Here is a 6,382-nt window from a genome sequence, read left to right as displayed (position 1 = left end):
AAAGCAAGGCCACCTTGAGTACCAAGTGGGGCTCCCATGAGAGGAGATACCGACCAAAAGGCCATATTCCTCCCCCCCCCCCCCCGAGACTTTCAGGGCAGGCCCAAGGACCTACACCCTACTAATCAGGGAAAGTGAAAGTGCATACAGTGCTGTGCAAAAATTGCAAGTGACAAACAAACATGAAAAAAAGGGGAGGGGGAAGTGGATAAGTGCTTTTAGTGTCATAGTGTAAAACTATAGCAGGCCATTCAGCCAGGAATAAAAAATTCCTCTGGTTCTTGCCAAAAGGCCTGGCCCTAGAGGCAGATGTGAGAAAAAAGCATGACTGGTGTAGTGACCAAGGTGCCTAAAACTCAAAGTGAGCTCCCTCACAGTGAGAATTTTGGCACCCCTGGACTGCCACTCTAGGGACACATATACCAAGGGTTTCTTTATCAGCCTGGCCCTCGACCAGACCAGTGCAGCCCTATCCCTACCAGAAAGGCATCAGAACTTAGAAAGCTTAAGGAGAGTCTTACCTACAACCGGGGACAAGCCTGGTAAACCAGGCCAGACTCAACCCGGGAGGAAAAAGCTCCCCCACGACTCTAACCATTCCTATCTAATTACATCAGAAGGGGTACTAACCAGTACCCTGAGCCAATAGGGCACAGGCATTCCCTCTCCGAAAACTGATAAGAACAGATACTACAATTGACCTTAGCCAAAAGGCCGAGAAGTGAGCCCAGCCGGATCAGCATAGGGCCTGAAGGCAGAAACCTACCCACCACGCTATCAGGACAGGACAGTGTAAGTACTCCTACACCCCTTGGGCCAGTTAAGAGGAGAGGGCGGTCAGGTGCAATGCCCAACTAGTTCTCATCCAGGATGGCTTAACTGCAAGCTTCTGGGACCTTTTGCTCAGGGATACTCTCACTACAGCTGACTGAAGAGGAGGATGCATCTAGGTACTGAGAAGGTACATCAAAGGAGACCTTGACAGAACTAATAGTCACTATTTTTGCTAGTGCACATTTTATTACATACGGTAGTTGCCTTAGAAGTTTTTCCTCAAGTTTTACAGTTCCTTCCTAACAATTCAAGCTGTCCAGCCTCTCGCTTTTTCATCTATCATCATGACTACAATTTCATTTTAAAATATTGTTAGAAAACAGACATAACATGTCTGTCTCACATAACTGGTACTGTATATTTATGTTTCTTTCTTTATAGAAATAGGTGAAATAAAATAAAACAATGGTAATTCCTTATGCATCTGATATACAGGAAATAAAACTCCAGCTGGAAAAGTGCTGGAATGTGATGCTCAATAAATTTGGCCTCACCACCACAATCCTTTTCCTCCTCCATTCCATTCCAGTACCATAACCTTCCTCCTAACCTTCAGCACCATAACACTTCTTCTCCTGACTGCAAACACCTCAACACTCCTCTCTGCCAGAACCCCAAAGCTTCTCCTCCTCCTATTCCTCCTCCTGCTGCTTCATGGCAATTCATATGCATGTCAAGGACAGGGGTGGCCTTCTGTGCAAAATATGACCTTCTGAGAAAAATAATGGTGGCATGATATTTGATACTGTGGTGTAACACAGGCCACGAACTTGCATAAAGGAATCCTTGGCAAAATTGGCTTTAGGAAGCTGAGCATAATTCTGTCCACTCCATGACTAGGTGCCAAGGGTATGCTGGGACTAGTTAAAGAGGATGAGGGAAAGGAGGAAATGAAAAAAAATTGTGCAAGAACAGCACTATTAAAAAATTTCTGTTCTATGCCCTTGAATAACAAGAGGATTATAAGTGTGCATACCCAGTGCAAAAAATGGCTTACATGCACCCTTGAGGAGGAGGAGGAAAAGGGTGCAGTAACGGCCCTGAAAAAAAGGCTGCTATGCACCATTGGGGAGAAAGACAACAACAAAGGCACATTAGCAGTCCTACAAAAAAATTACTGCTAGGCGCCCTTGAGGAAGGGAGAGGGGGGGGAGGAAGCAGGGAGCAGTAGCAGTCCTCCAAAAAGTTCCTGCTATGCGCCCTTAAGAAGGAAAATTAAAACGGGCATTAGTTGACCTTAGGTTAAAATGGCTGCTATCCTTCCTTGAGGGGGAGGAGGAAAAGGGAGCATTAAGGCCTCAAAATAAAGTAGCTACCTCATTATCTTCTCTCTTCTTTCCATACATGCTGATTTTTACTATACATACGGCTATACTCATGTAGTACTACCCCCTAAGGAGTTGCTAAAGTTTTGGGTCCCCCTATAGTCCTGCAGAGCCAGGCAACATGCATTTTTACATCAACTTGCATCCAGGAGGCAGTAACTGGTCCTTAAGCTTGTTTCTTTTTTTAAGTTTTATTACGGGAATTGAATTTGGATAAGGTAAGGGGTGTCCGGGATGCCCAACGGAACTGAGAAACCGAGGACAAATTCCTGGAACCATATACAAGTTTTTACAGTAAAACAGTCACTGTTGGAGAGCTAGCCAGTGTCTCCGGTTGTACCACCCCAGATCCCAGATGAATCCTCCTCTCATCCAGCTATCTGAGGGAAATCCCTTAGCAGGGGATCCACTGACTGCCATGTTAGAGTAGTTGCTAATCTGGTTTCCCACCAGAGTGCTCCTTCCCCTCTCTGGCCCAGGGGGTGCAGGTCTGCTCAATTAGTCCATCTCCTGTATTGCCAGTGGTTCAGTGGCTGTTACCAGACCTTCTAGTTGGGCAACTCCTTTCCTGCCACACAGGCGGTCCTCTCTCAGGGGACCAGTGATGCTTTCCTCCTTCCTGGATTTGAGCCCCTCTCCCATCTGGCCCCCCTCCTAGCCTCCTGCTCTCCAGCTCACATCCTCCTATTCTACCTGAACTCTCATCCAACTCTCCTGCTGCTGAGCAGGCTCAGTTACTCTTAAAGGCTGTCCTGGCTCCTTGCCAAGCCTCTTGTTGGGGATCAGCCAGGATCCTCTAAGAGTACAGACCAGCCACTTCTCACCTCCACCCACTGCTTCTAGATCTTACTCCAAAGTCCTAGAGCAGGAGGAAATTCCAGAGAGCTGGTCTGCAGAGTCTCTCAGCTCTGACCTAAATTTAACCTACTTGGCTATCACACCCAGGCTGCTACTCAGCCTCTAACTAACAATTGAAGCTAGAGCTCCCCCTAGCTACCTAGGAGGGTGATACACTTGTGTGAATGTTACATCTTGCTACTAGGGGACCTAAACAATCTAGAAGGCACACAAATGCATTACGAGGGGTGAAATGATTAGGATCTAAGCTAAAATCTGAGAAGAGACCCAAAACCACATTTCATCACTTATTGCTCAAATATCCATGCTTAAAACTTTTACACAAGCAATCTTAACAGCAGGCCTTATAAACTCTCATGCACCTATGGAAAGAGCATTTACACCTTCTAGATCGGAGGGTAAATGAGTATTTACCCCCAGAAATAAGCTATCCTATGAACATGATAACACAAGAGGAAAATGGATGGTTCATGCCCTCAGAGCTAAGAAAGTCCAACAAACTGTTAAACATATCAAAGATAGTGCAGGCATACAGCATTGCAAATCTGAAAATAGTGCTGCACTATTTTAACTGTACTATGAAAAACGTTACAATTTGGATCAATCTGGATCAAGTCTCAGCCACATGTCTTGTCCATGCTGCTAGATCCAAGTCAACAGAGACTATCATGCTGCAGTTAACAGTTTAGTCTAAATCCTTGTGACAGAGTATCTCTGCCCTGCCTTTGTTATTATTTCACATGCACAGTGCCAGATAACTAGATCTGTGCTACTGTATGTATGTAGTGGTCACCTTACTGTATATTAGCAAGTGAGCCTGTTTATTGCAATAGTTTAAATATCGCTCTTATTTTAGAAACTACTAGGGAGAGACAAAAGTGCAGAGTAGATAGGGGGATGCTGAGTTCCAGTGGCCACACCACAGTTCCTGCTGGTGAGAAGTTCCATTCCATGCTGGTCGGATAATAATGCAGGATACCCCCATGACCTCTGATCTTGTATTTAGGCCTCTGGATGCATGTACTGTTATTAATCAAACACACTTTTCCACTTAGCAAAGATTTTTGTTCTCTTATTTACCTACACCTTTAGCGCAATATTCTGTTTGGGGAGGGTTATTACTCATAATCCCCCAAAAGAGGGCTACAATTTTTTAATTACAGCATTATACTGTTTATTCATAACCATAGGGTCCAGGCCAGGGAATTAAATAGCTAGCACCAGACTTTCTCTAGCTTTACTGAGGTCCAATACTTTGAACAAGCAATATGTGAGTTCTAGCATATGAAGTTCAGAAAGAAGATGGGCATCACCTTTTAAATGCTTTACTTCAGTCCCTGGAAAGATTAATACTGGGGATTCAGAGTGTTTCCATACTGCTAAATTTTCTTTCCTTTTAGTTGAGGTAGGTGGCTTTTGCTCAAGTTCAAGAAGTAGCACTCATTTAGAGACACTCTGGATAATCTTGAATGTAGTAAGCCTCACATTACCTCAGATTGAGAACATCCGGTGTGACATATAAAATCTTTGCCTTTGCTAACTTTAGGTTTTGTATATTAAAGCTAGGTCTATTTGCCAACTGTTGACCCAGTGGTTGGGTGGTTCTATGGCCTGTGGTCCCCTAACCTAGTACACCATTTTCTTTAGTAGCAAACATGTTTATACTTACCTGCTTTGTGCAATGGAATTGTATATAGAGACACCAATCCTCCTCCCTCTTGGGTCCCCTACCAGCATTCCTCCTTTTTTTGGTGTGCCCCCATACCAAGTTGCTTAGCAAGCCCACCAGGTTCTTGGGCTATGCCAGAAAGTGTGGGTAGGGCCTACGCCCAAGCACTAGGGATACATTTGCCCGATGATGCACTCTCCAATGCCTGGTACCAGACAGGAACTGCGATCATGTGAACTTTTAACATTAAGGCAATTTCCCAACTTAAAGATGTGCTGACACTGCATGTAGCATAAAGCTATATCTCTCTCTTGCAAGAGCTGTCCCATTGCTCTACACACAGTATGTTGCATTCAGAGTTGTGGGCTGAGCCATGCTACCTCCACCAGCCAACGCACCTGTGTTACCTAACTTCCAGTAACAGAATGAAACCCTGGTGGACACATAGATCGGGTCTCATGCGTGTCCTAAGTTAAGTTAACTCTTCCTCTTCCATATCACGTAGTCAGGCTCTCAGTAACACTGGTCTGATCCCAGTTGCTATGGGAGATGGAAAGCTAGGGAGGGAGCCCAAGCAGAGACTCTACCATGGTACCACGCTTCGACTTGCCTTGTGTCTTGAACATATACTTATTTACCCTTTGTAACAATCTTGTTCTTGCTTTGTACATTCACATGACACAGCAGTGCCCTTCTAGTACTATTACAGGCCCAGAGTAGTTTAACATATCTGCCATATCACACTCATGCACCCCATTAGTAACTTCAGACCAGGCTCAACAAAGTTAATAAACTTTACTTAAAGTCTTGCAGCGTACCATAATAAAGTACATGCAAAGTCCAGAACATCACGTAAACAATTGCTTCCTATGTGTCCTGTTCACACTACACTGCTAGAGTCATGTGCGTGCGTGTGGTGCATTGGTTTAAAAGGTATGCATTTTAACATAATACATATAAATATATGCAAATGCACATCAGCGCAACACAAGTCTACTGAGAAAAAAAAGCTTTTTATCAGTTTGTCCCTTGCAAGGTCCCACATGGCAGCCATCTTAGAGGGAAATCAGAGAGTGTGCAGTAGAAAGTTGGCTGGTGAGGTATCTTAATGGCAGGATTTATGGAAATAGATGAGTGGCATTGTAAATCCTGGTATAAGGTCCAAAACTATCCTTTACTCTCACGTTGTTTAAGCAATGGATACACCCAGTAGTGCTTTTTGGCTTGTCCCAATCTCTTCATCTGCCTCCTCCTCACCAATATACAAGCACAATCACAATGATTAGGGCTGTTACAATAGATCTCCTGTTTGCAGATGTCTCTCCAAAACAAAAATGTGTTCACCTCTCTCTCTGCCCCTCTATTTTTCTTCCTCTCTCTCTCTCTCTCTCTCTCTCTCTCTCTCTCTCTCTCTCTCTCTCTCCATCTCATTATTTCTTTTACAAAGGGTTTTATTATAGAATAAGCAGAGATAAACAAACATTTGAGAAACATATACATTGACCAACAAATATGGGACATACAGGGCAATTGAGAAATATTTCAGAGCATGTATTGGTAGAGACATAAGCATTAACGGAATATTTAAGTGCCATGGAAGAGAAGAAGGGGAAAGGGAGAAAAAAAAAAAAAGGAGTAGGGGGGAAATGATGAGCAAACATTTGGAGGTCAATGACAATGCAAACGCTAAGAGAAA

At 43.9% G+C, this 6,382-nt stretch overlaps 1 pseudogene; it reads right to left on the bottom strand.

Annotated features, from left to right (window-relative positions):
- Nucleotides 1–507: 507 nt before the first annotated feature.
- LOC149460482 (U2 spliceosomal RNA) lies at nucleotides 508–726 on the bottom strand (annotated as a pseudogene).
- Between the last annotated feature and the right edge of the window lie 5,656 nt (nucleotides 727–6,382).

This window comes from Staurois parvus, unplaced genomic scaffold (genome assembly GCF_062004578.1).
Source record: "Staurois parvus isolate SC_StPar_1 unplaced genomic scaffold, SC_StPar_1.0 ptg000229l, whole genome shotgun sequence".
NCBI lineage: Eukaryota > Metazoa > Chordata > Amphibia > Anura > Ranidae > Staurois > Staurois parvus.
The sequence above is the reverse complement of the archived record's forward strand: the minus strand, read 5'-3'. Positions and strand labels throughout refer to the sequence as shown.